The sequence below is a fragment of the Falco biarmicus genome, chromosome 1, assembly GCF_023638135.1.
Source record: "Falco biarmicus isolate bFalBia1 chromosome 1, bFalBia1.pri, whole genome shotgun sequence".
NCBI lineage: Eukaryota > Metazoa > Chordata > Aves > Falconiformes > Falconidae > Falco > Falco biarmicus.
Window position 1 is genome coordinate 47,644,895 of NC_079288.1, and position 12,685 is coordinate 47,657,579.

Consider the following 12,685-nt stretch of genomic DNA (forward strand, 5'->3'; position numbering starts at 1 on the left):
CACACGACAGTCTCATGTGATCCTCTACTTGTAAACGAGGAATACTGCCCACTTACGTGTATGTGAATTCAAATGCGGCTCAACAAGAAAATTCTATTCTTTACTTCTAGAGACAACAATGTGACAATTGAGAACCAACTGGCCCCCAACTGAATCCCCTTTTCCAGTGCTGGGACAGGGAGAGGGGACACCAGAGCTCTGTGCAACAGCTATGACAGAAGGTGGGTGAGCTTTTCACAGGCAATGGCATTCCATGGAGAATGCTCAAAGCAGATCTGCTGAGAGGACATGGCATATAACGCCAGCAATGCAACTTGGATCTTATGACTGGCTCCAAAATCTGATGATTTAAATAGATATGTATTCCAATACCGACAGTATTTTCACCTGCTTTTCTCTTTTCCATCTAGTAAACTGGAAAGATTGAGCATCAGTTAATATTACTTGCAGTACCAAGGTTTACTAATGCTTTCTGAATATTGTCCATGTATTAACTTCTTTCACAATAAAAATGACTTTCACCCCTCTTTTTACCTAATTTCAGGGGAAGGAAAATAACTTTGCAAAGAAAAACCCAGTACTTCTGTGTTTTCAATTAACAGCCAGCACACTTACAGCTTTTAACACAGAGCATCTTCAGCACCTATTTGCCTCAGGAAAAGAAAGAAAGAAAATGAAAAGTTCTGCAACCACAGGTCCTTTCTTCTGCAACCACAGGTCCTTTCTTTAGTGTTTGAGTACTGTTTTTGCAAACTAAAATTTATGAAAAGCACAATTAACCACAGGAGTCTCTGCTGCTGGTTTTTTTTTTTTTTACTGCCAAGCATTTATCTGAGCAGGAAAATTCAAGTAGAATTGGTCAATTCTAGCTGTCAAAATAATCAGTCACTCATCAGAAGAGGCAGACAAGAGTCAAGAGAGAAATGATTTTTTCCTTTTAAAGTGTTGATTATAAAATAGATATAGTAACTAGTATTTAGAACTATACCATCTTTTCTCTACATGATCATTTCATGTTATTTCTTTGGATTTAATAATCAAGAAAATCTATTACAGTAAGGGAAAAAAATCAATACTGAACATTATTTCACTTGAAGTTTTACATAGCACACAGTACAAGAAAAAACAGTTGGAAAATAGATAACTTACTCTGAGATACTGAATTACAAAATGTTACTAATACTAGGAATTTAATATCCACATGCAAAAGAAAATTTAAGTTTTAGTCTGAAAGAGCTTTCAGTTACTGCATTCAACAAATATCTGATAAGACGTGAAAGCAGTTATAAACCAGGCATTTTCTCATTGCACATGATGCTATTCATGGTGCTGGCAGTTTATATAGGAGAAACTTCAATTTATAGAACTTTGTTCACTAAAATGGACAAGCAAGTTCTGTACATTCTGTTTATCTCTTACTTTATAGATCTCTTAATTTTCAGTGAACACTTCTACATGTTATTCTACTAGGTTATTTTCGACATTGATGTAATCACAGCCAGAGCAATATCATACCATCCTGGCCAAAACCTGTTATTCTTCAACTCTTTCTCTGTTAAAGAAAATAGGAATTAGATCAAATCTAGTCTTCGGGTCGTTTACTTAGGATATGATTTTAAAGAATCTTTGTGAATTCAGAAACTAAACTTCTACTTGCTTTTAACTCCCTTTTGGCCTTTGAAAATTACTAGTTTTTCTTTCTTTCCCCATATTCTGCAGATGTGACAAACCCATTCCAAGACAGCTATACCTGTATTCACTGACTGAAAAGCAAAACCATGAACAATACTCCTCTATTTGTTTGACTTGCTCATTGATCACACTGCTAAAGAGGGGAAAGTATTTCAGATTAAACACATCTACTTCTGCTGAAGAGTTTTAAAACCACCTTTCTTCACATACTGCTTTGGGACAGTGCCCGAAGTCTTCCTCTTTCCATCACTGCCCAGCTGAGCTAAGGAGGCTGGTTTTCTACCTTACTGGCTTCTGGAAAGCCAGGATAATTTTTCCTCCTCAGTGTAATTAGGCAACCCAGAATGTAAATCTGGAATGGTTATTTGCATAAGATGCCCTTGATTTTACTTCAGTTATTGAAAACATAGCTTCTTTAGAAACCTGGGCACATGATAACTGGCAGTCCTGAACTTGTAATGCTGTTATGCAGTTTTTCACTGCTGTGACCTTTTACGTTCATTTCTTTACACATTTTTATACTTCTATATAAATCTCTATATACATCTATATTTTTTTCCTCAGGTCTTACTCCATAGATTTCAAAAGGAAGATAAATACAAATGGGAAACATAATGAATATGTAAAAAAATTAAAAATGCATGGGGTTTTTTTGGATCATTCATATTAAGCCATTTGACTACTCCCAGCACAGGTTAACACATGATGATGTAATTTCTCTGAACCTTCAATATTTGCAGTTGACAGGAAAATCTTTAAACTAAAATACAGAGTAAGTGTTGCAGCAGATAACCACATTTACTCCCCCTTGCATAATGTGGAAGTATAGAAAGATTAAAGGGGGGATAAAAGCCTAAAAGTTCACTTAAACTGTAATTTTAACGGACTGTACTGTCTTTTTACTGTAATTAATTCTTATTAGTACCATAAAATAACAGAGATTAAATTCTCTGAAGCTACTTAATCCTGATAACCAGACCTAGGGCTACAAGAAATAGATATTTAGGCTATGGCCAGACTGGTTTTTGTAGCTATTGTTATTTGGTAATTGTTTCAAAGAAAGTTTAACCTTGAGTTTTATGTTTTAATACACCAGAGCCACCAGTTACTGTTTTTTAACCCAATTTCAGAGATCTAACCGAAGTATGGGAAGGTAAACTTTCCTAAGAAGGGAAAGGGGTAGCTCTTCTCCATACAGCCTGAGGAATATCTTTCCTTTGCTTAAGATCTTTGCTGCTGAGCTCTCTTGAAGGTAAGGGAATGAGAAGGGAGCAGCAGGTTTAGCACAGCAGAGCACGCAAGAGGTTAGAGAGTGCTGCAAGCAATATGGGTGGCATAAAGAGTATGGAGACAGCATCAACATGCTTCTACAAGCTTATGTCATGTAAATATACGGGACCACTCAGAAGATTTTATATCTCTCTAAGCCTGATTAACAAACGCTATGATTGTGTTTTCAAGGTACAACTACCACAACAACCTCCTCATTCAGTTCTAACAGTTCCCGTATGTTGGGCACACCAATGACGGTTACATCACCATGTAATTGTTTTGGGTTTTTTTTTCCCTATCCATGTTTAGGAAGAAATACTGGAGCAGGTGTCAGAAAAAAACATGGTAAAAATGTTTCTAAGATTCATCTCAGGAACGGACAGTGATCCTATGAGTATTTAGATTTTATTTACAACAGTGATTTGCTCAGCAGTGAGGGTAAGGGAACGGTCACGGGAATGGGCAGATCACCCGCCCCTTCTGCCTTGCACGTGCCCAGCTCTACAGACAGAATGTGGGCAGAATAAGAATATTTTACGGAATAGTTTGAAGTATCCCTGCTACCAAGAGAAAGATTTTTATCATTTTCTGACCAAAGCGCTGCATTTAAAATTACCTCTTTCTTCTTGTCAGCCAAGTTGCTCTGAGAGCATCCTTTCTTAGGAAATTATTTTTTTCTCTTTGCACACCCCAGTTCCCCATGCAGGAACAGGTTAGGCACAGACATTCTGTCCACCCAGCTCACTATCCTGTCAGGACTGGCAGATCTCAGCCTCCCTCCTTCATGTCTCTGTGGGCACCCTGCTGGGAGGCTGCGACTTCACCCACCGTGTGCCTGTCCCGCGGCTCATTCACACCAGGGCGCCTCTGACCTGAAAAGGACATGCTTTTAAATCTTACTTTAAAGTCGAAAAAAAAAAAAAAAAGATTCTGGAAAACAAGATAATCCCTTTATCCTGGCATCAATATGATACACAGACACGTACTTGCTGTTTCCAGGAACAGATTATGGGCCTGGACTTACATATTTAAAAATCTGACAAAGAGCTTCAGCAGGATACAGAAGTGCAGAATTTATAGAGAAGTAACACAGCCTGAATTAAAAGAGAAAGCAGGTTGGCAGCTGGACCCCTTCTTTAACATTCCTCATGCACAGCCTTCTCTATCTTTTGAAAAAGCAGCAGCCTGGATCATAGCACCAGCAGCAGAAGTATCTTCTCCCCCGTAACTACCTTTTTTTAATGATAATGTTAGGAAAGCTAATGAGATACTGCCTTATTACCAAGCTGATTGTATATGGATCAGTTCAATACTATTTGTTAAGAACTGTACTTCATTTAAATGGAAAGGTTCTTTTCCTTGTAAAGTGAGCAGAGCATTTAATTCCCTTATGGAATGGACAGAAATATTACTAAATTATTACTTGGGTAACTAGGAAAGTAAGTTACGCTGGTGACATACCAAGCGGTCGGTGAGAAATACTGAAACTGTTTGCGGGCATCAGCAACGTGCCACGACTCTGCCCAGCTCAGCATCCTGCACTTCACTGTGTAAGGTGCAGGAGACAGATTCTGAGTCCTTAGGCTGACCCAGTTAACACTAAACCACCACACAGCCCCTAAATTACAAGCCTAACCAGTTCAATATGCCAGATTCAAACTGATTTGCTGAAAGTCCCCTCAACTCAGGTAATCAGAAACTGTGACTATAACCTCATTGCTTTTTAATTTTTTTGCTACAGTGCACTGAAAGGATCATCATCTTGCTTTTGGTTTGATCTGCATCAGTACTCCCGGAACTCCTGCCTGTCTCACATACCCTTATTAAAAGCTCATTGTCCTTCTACTGGAATTCCTACATAACCGTTCTGCTTATATTTCTCATCATGTTATTTCTAGCATGTTCCTTCTGCTTTTTTCAGTTGCCTCTTTTTAATGTTTCCTGTTTTATTGCCTTCTGGAGTTTTGCCTTTTGACTTAGACTTTTCCTTGTGTTTGCCATCACAATTAACACAGCCACGGTCACAAATTTGCACAGAAGTCGCAGAAAAAAATACAATTACCCCTAAGCAAAAGTGCTCCCCACCTGTACTAAGAGATCACATGTGGATTCCTTGGAAAAATGTCTTGGCTGTGCAGTAACAGCAGGGCAGATGCCACAGCAGATGCAATGTAAACAAATGGTACAGCTTGAATTCTAAACACCTGTTAGAAACAGTCTGTGGTGGTGTGAGGTTCTGTGTTAGAATGCATGTTTCAAAAGCTTTTAGTATAATGATGGCTTTTAATATTCTTGATCAACGTAAACAGATTTTAAATGATGGAGTTTAAGTTCTAGTTTAAGCATTGCATGTCAGTACTCCCCATGACATCTACGTGCTTGGGAACATTCCAGTGAGTTATTAAAAAGTTACACTGAAAAGATGCTTATATACTTAATCTAGCCATGAAATTGATATGACCATCTTAATGAAATGAATATCAAGCGTTCCGTATATGTAGCAGAATAGCCAAAGTCTGCAAATCCTAGTCTTCGAGTGACTGGGACTGGGACTAACAAGTCTCTATCAGGAGATACCACCTCCTGGACCTCAGGTGGCTTACAGGCTTGAGCCACAGGTTCCATCCAGATCAGCTGGAGTGACTGATAGTCAGAAACAGCCTTATTTTGCATTAATTGCTTCAGAACCTATTTATTTAAGTCTTCTGAGAATGACTGTTGAAATACAGATTACACTTTTTTTTGAAAAAACTCATTTTAATCTTTCAGACTTTGTATTCACAGAACTTTGTTGTATGTTCAGTTGTCCTTGCATTGTAACCCATCATGACTAATCATTCCTGAGTCATGTGCCTCATATTATTAATGTACTGGGAAGTTATTTTCACATTTTGGTTCTACAATTCAGGCTGAGTCATCCTGTTCTACTTAAATAAATAATTAATCTGTACAAGGGAAGATTATGTTGTTTCTTGATGACTTTTACAAATCCATTATACATGTATTTCAGAGATCAGTGAACTGAAATTGTACACTGGCATAGTGATATTTCTCCATTTAGTAATTTCAAACACGTGAGCATTTTTTCAATGGCTGCTAATCACTGACTTGACATTTTCAGACAGCTATTTGCAACAATTCCCAGATCTTTCTTAATTATAAGCATCCAATTTAGGGTGTATCTCCATATGCCTATACACACGCTTACCGACATTTACACCTTTAGGGTCACTGTATTTTGCAGATACACACAAGTCAGTCCCTTTGATCTGTGGCATTCTTTGCCATGCTTTGATGGCAGCCCTAAAATCTGACATGCTGAATAATTTTCCATCAGCAAGTTGTCACTGATCTAAAAGCTAATGCTTCTAGCAACAGATATGTGACAAATTAATGTAAGGCAGAGGGGAATAGTTTTGCTGAAACTTTCTTCCTTTTAAAATTTCAGAAATGATTTCACGGTGTAGCAGCTCTTTGTGCTTTCTAGCTACATAGAAATCCATTAGCTGAAGTCCAACCATGCTGTTTTGGTTCTCCCTCATGTAAGAGGTCACCAAATTCTGGTCAGGGCATATTTCACGGAGGCCCAGCAAACAGATATTTTCTTGTGTTTTCAGCTTCAGTTATTGCACTGACATATTACGAAGACTTAAAACTGAAGGAGACCACCAAACTTTACACATCACATCCTTAATCAGCCCTAACCAGAAACAGCAAACAGTATTTAATATGCAATGTCTAAAGCATAGCTGATAAAAACCTAAAAACTGTGTTTACAGCAGCCAAGATTTTGAATTTCTAGTAAACTCAAGACATTACCTGTAAAGGCAAGGAAATTATGCTAAGTAGGACAGGGAGCAAATAAATTTGCAAAGCCTAGCAGGGCACAGTAAATTTACAGATGTTTGCAATGTATTATCTTCAGGTAAAAATTAAAGCTAAATCTTCTTACCAAAGGAAAACAAAAAAAAATATTTTAGGGAACAGCAGTTCTGTCACAACAATCAGATAAAGAAAGAGTAGCAAGGACGTGCTCTTCTTAACGTGCCAGGCTGAGTGCCACTCACCGCTCCCAGAATTTCCTCAGTTGACCTTTTCACAGCAAAGCAAGTTAATCTACCTAATTTCTTGGCCATAAATACACAAACCCCCTCACAATCCTAACCACTGGTTTCACTGTGAGGTGTCTGTTAGTAGCGAAGAGTCAGGTAGCGGGCAGCATCTTAAACCAACTGATTCTAAGGCAGGAGTCTATTAATTAGATCAGTCCATCTTAATGGTACCACAATTTCCCTTAAACAAAGGAGATGCAGGGGATGTGGCAAGATTGGTGATTGCCAAATAAAAAGTAATTTAAAACAAAACGTGTTATCTGCTAAAGAATAGCTTGGCTTGGTATCAGCAAAACCGTAAGATTGTACCTGCATGAATACAAGCACATTGTTCAGCTTACCCTCCTTCTTATGAAATTCAATATTGCTTCGTTGAATGGATTGTTATTTGCCAAGTTAAGAGAAAGAATGTATCAGGCACTGAACTATAATAAGTGTAACCAGTGGAGAAGAAAACAAGGCAAGCATATGACTTGGATGTCTGCAAAGTTAGAAGAGTGAAAGAAAACAGCCTCTCAAAAGCCATGAAAATACAATGTATGTTGCTACAGTCCAAGTGTGTCGTTCATTTTTAAAAATATCTTTTAAAACCATCATAATAGTAAATGCTGCCAACCTCTAGAAATATTCAAACGAGCACATTTTTTTAATCACATCCAGCTTTGGTTCGGTAGAAGTAGTAGCTTTTGTATGGATTTATGAACTACATTTCAACTACTTACAAATGCCCAACACAAATACCCGGGGCAGGACGGAAGCCGACGTTACGCACGCTCCCTGCACGCGCTGCCAGAGGACTCACAACCCGCCAACAGTGTCCACCAGTTGCCTTGAACTGGGGGGCACAGCACGCTTCCGGGAACACAAGCCACGATGTGGTTTTATACAAGTTCCAAACTTTCCACAGCATCCAAAACCAACTGGAAACCGAACTGCAGAGTCAAAGCGTTGCTTGATGGGGAATACTACTATCCAGTTAAGTACCGGATCAGCCCTTCTCCCGAGCTGGATGTGGGAAGAGCCTGTGCCCTTCGCATTCCTGGGGCTCTTCGGGGCTAGGGTCGAAGCTCAGACGTGTCACTTCGGTGGGGGCAGCAATCACTCAGCAGCGCCTGAGCGAGCCCTCCTCTCCCCAGGCTCCATCCACAAACAACAAAACCAAAACGTGACTCATCAGGTAGAGGCTGTAATATTTTCTCTGGTCCATGAACAGCAACAATAAATAATAATAAATATATAAAAATAAATAATAAATATATAATAATTAAATAAATAAATAAGCAACAACAGGCTTGCCTACGGGCTCAGTGAGAGACAGTATTTTGTATCTATATATAGCAATCTCTCTCTATATATACATATTTATCTAATCTATCAAAGCAAAGGGCTCAGAACCATTACTGCCGCCACTCCTCCCGTTTCATTAACCAGTGAGAAGACCCTCTCCCTCCCCTCCCCTTCCCTGCTTTGGCCCTGGCAGCTGGGTGGTTTGCCTCCCAGTTCTACAGGACGTGTTTTCAGAAGATCCACAGCATGAAAAATGCAAGGGCGTGGGAAATAACTAATGTATCTCCAACTTTAATTGATTTCATTACTAATGTATAGGTTGCTATATAAGTACCAAACCCCAAGGTCATCAGTAGTTAGTTACACAATCTGAAAACGCAGGGTGGTGTCACAGTGCCTGGAGCCCTGACACCAGCAGGACTAACGCAGGTCCCGTTGTCTCTGAGCCTTGTTTCCTCTCTCAGGCTCTCAAACAGGCCCCTTGGTGCAGTAAGAGGCACAGCAACTGTCTGGTGTTTCGAGAGAAAATAAATTTTAGATTTTTAAGAAATGTTTTGTGATAAGCATGAAAAAAGCATGAACCATCACTTCAGCTGTACCAGCTAAAATACAATGCTCCGCAGTCACTATATAGCTAAATGAAGGTGGAATCCATTAGTCATTCAGTAATTATGGAATATGGTATTAAACTTCAGTCTTCTATTTGAAAGCAAGGTCAAAATAAAAATAAAAAGACACTAAGCGATAGCATGCATCATCTTGGCTGTCATTTTCTTTTCACACCAGATGCAAGGAAGCTCAAGGAGCAGGTCAGACTGTTGAACTAACATTTAACCAACCATGAATATTGGTTCAGAAAGAAAATTATAGACAACACATAAAAATGTATATAGGGATAAAAACAATGCCAGTTTTCACTGTTTTCATTTGAAGCCATAGGAATTAATGTGTTCAATTTATTTTTCCAGATAATTACTTTTACTAATACTATGAAGGAACGTAAATCTGGAAGAAGGGCAGCAAGTCTCAGAAAATTAATTGATAATAAACATAGGGAAAGGAATAAACAGGTAAGGAAAATCTAAAAAAGACTGAATTCCCTGGTTCCCAGCACTGCACAAAAATCTGACTTGGAAAACCCCAGACTACCTATGTTTTAAAGGCTAGTTTGCCTTCAAGCATTACCAGAGACAAATTCGTAAAGCAAGCTGAAATATACTCTTCAAAGTTATTAAACAGGCACAAATATTTGAAAGCATAGTTTTCTCCAAGAAATGTGAATCTTCTACCTTGGTCCTACTTTTGGTTTTTTGTTCAGTTATGTATGAAAAAAGAAAAATTACCACCATCACCTAAAAAAAAAAAAAAAAAAAAGAGAAATATTCTGGGTCAGTTCTTACACAGATATAAAAACATGCTGATATAAACACAGCCATGATAATTTATATTAGCTGCAGAATTTTATTAAACTGAGTTGCTGCCAGACTGTTTTGTATAAATAGCTCTATAAACAGATATCTGTTAATCCAGCATTTTAACACGAAAGAAGTGCCAGTGTTACTTCAAACTCGAAAACTTCAGGAACAAGACAATCTCAGAAATGATTGGAATATTTATCCAATATATTCCAAGTGAACATCAAAAGAAAGTATTTTGGAATAAATAAGTATTTAAACCATAAATCCTGATTAATTACTGCAAGGGATTTTTCACAGAAAAGAGTTGCAAGAGGTGGGGTGGTTTGGTTTTTTTTTTGCTGTTGGCAGGACAAACCCACCAGGATAGCTGCTAAGAAAGCATTTAATAAAGGTCATACTTGAGCCTTCACAAGCAAGAGTTTTAATTAACGCCCTAGCAGTCAGCAATTAAGTTTGCACATCTGATAGCATTTCAACATAGACTGGAGAACTGCACCAAGCTGCGTACGACTGCGTGGCAATCGCTAGGGTCAGCAGTTCAGCTTCTCGGCTTGTTTCAGAAAGCAAATGCCCTTGGACAGAAACCAGGGAATGTGAAGATGCTCCTGCCCCGATTCAGCTGCGCCCTGGGATCACATCCAGACATTAACGTAAGAGCATCCCTCATACAGCAAGCTGAAGCATATGGTAACAGTTTACACCCAACACCAAAACCTAAACGCACTGCCAAGGGACAGTCAGCTTAACTTTTTTTGCACAACCAGCATGAGACACGGCCAGTCCTCTGATGGGGGATGGATGGAGCAGGTCCATTGCCATAGAACATTTTCAGATTCACCGTAACCCACAACAATTACAAATGCAACGAGCAAAGCAGAATCTGAACTGAGGCAAGGAAAACCAGGCACTGCCAGGACGAGTTGTTCTACTGCTTGCTAACCTTCGTGACGTTCCCACTACAGCCCTGGCAGCCAGCTTGTCCTGTCACTGTAAGTTACGGACCAAAAATCTGAAACACCCAAGACGTTCACTCAGGATACTCACAGCACTGAGCAGAGCCTCGAGGTACCGCAGCCGCCGCCATGGCCTGTGGCACTCCCTGTCGTGCAGGATGGGAACCACTGCCCAGGGTTAAGGATAAAGTAGGATCCAGTGGCCGGGCTTGGGCAACCCCGCTTGGTTCCTCGCACAGATGGGGTGCAGGTGCCAAGCAGAGCAGGTGCAGGCACACCAGCAATTGCACGACAGCCCCTCGGCACTGACCCTTCAGCGAGTACTGTGGCTTGCCCAGCTGTGGAAGACAACTGGGAGACACCATCAGACCCTGCTTCAGCTGTGACACACTGAACCTCCAAACATCTCCACACAGCTTCATCTGCTCCTCTCTTTCTTTTTCTTCCCAGAGTTTTGCTCTGCTAGAAAAGGCTCTGTCGGTTTTCTGATGCTTAGTTCAGCTCTTAATCATGCCATGCACTCTTGTATCTCCTGGTTCTCTGACCTTTGTTTCTTCTTGCTCCTATTCTCCTTTGGAGGTGCTCTGGGGCCTGAGAGACCTGTTGTACAAAGTGTATTTTACACACTCCTTAAAGCTAGCTCCACCCTGGCACTGGCAGCATGCACAGGCTAGCTCACCCCCAGCTCACACAGTCAGGGGTCTGCACCCCGAGAATTCTGGCTGAACATTTTCCAAGCATTTTTCCAGACTGTGGCATTAGTATTTTGCTTAAAATAAACTAGTGAAGAGCATACCTCATTGACTAGCGTAGACTGTCCTTGCAGGCTTCAACCAAATGTGGAAGGTGACCTGCAGGTAGTAGTAAACTAAACAGATGATCTTCCCTGAGCAATTGCATTGGTACATCAAAGTGGACTGGTGCTGTAATCACACAGTCTTTAAAACCACTGTATTGAGTTATAATTATTTTAGCAAAATAGTGAGTTACAAGGCTAGTGTTTTTCTCAGTAACTGTGTGGAAAAAAAAATATTCTTTGTTTATCAGAAAATTTCCAGCATGGTCTATATTCCAGGAATATAGAAGTTCTTGTGATCTTTAAGAAGGGAAACTGATCTAGGGAAACTAGACATGTCCAACTGAATTCAAGTTATTTCAAAAACATGTGAACAAACTCTTCCTTGTTAACAGAACAATGGCTAGGTGATTAACGGGCAAGGATCTGTCAAGAAGCAATTGTGCCCGACCTGGATACTGGGTATCAGGTATTAGGGTGGTGCACATCATGTATCTTTAACAACTCTATCAGACATTAAATAAAAGCTGGGAGCATGCAGTCTAAATAAACCCACCATAAGACAGAGGGAAATTGTACTCCAGAACATTCAATTGTTCCCTGTCAGAGTGAAAAGTGTTCAATTAGATTCCAAAAAGTAAGTAAAGGCTAGTAGCATGCTGCATTTTCATAAATTATTGACAATAATTAGAGAGCATGTTTATTAAATTTGCAGATGACATCTGGCTGGAAAATGTTCCCAATTTGTTGGAGGATGGGGCTGACATACAAAGCACAATTAACAAAATGCCTTAAGGGGGAAAAAAACCCTGTCAGACACCAAGTTCTGACACTTGGGTAGGAAACAACAACACAGGATGGGAAAAAGCAGGCTAAGTAACAGTTCTACGATCAAATCTGATAAACAGGAGACAAAAAAGGGTGGAAGGAAAAAAAGGAGAAATTATGATTGCAGTCTGAGCACATTAACAATTATCAAGCCGTGATGGCAAAAAGTGTCATACAACGATGTGTAATCACAAACAGGCTTTGCAAATTGGATGAAAAAAAAAAATATTTACTGCTGCTTCTCTTGGTTTTTCTCAGACTGTAGGCTGACTGCCACGTCCAGTTTTTCTACAGAGATCTAGTCTACTTAGTGAGAGGTCAGGAAAG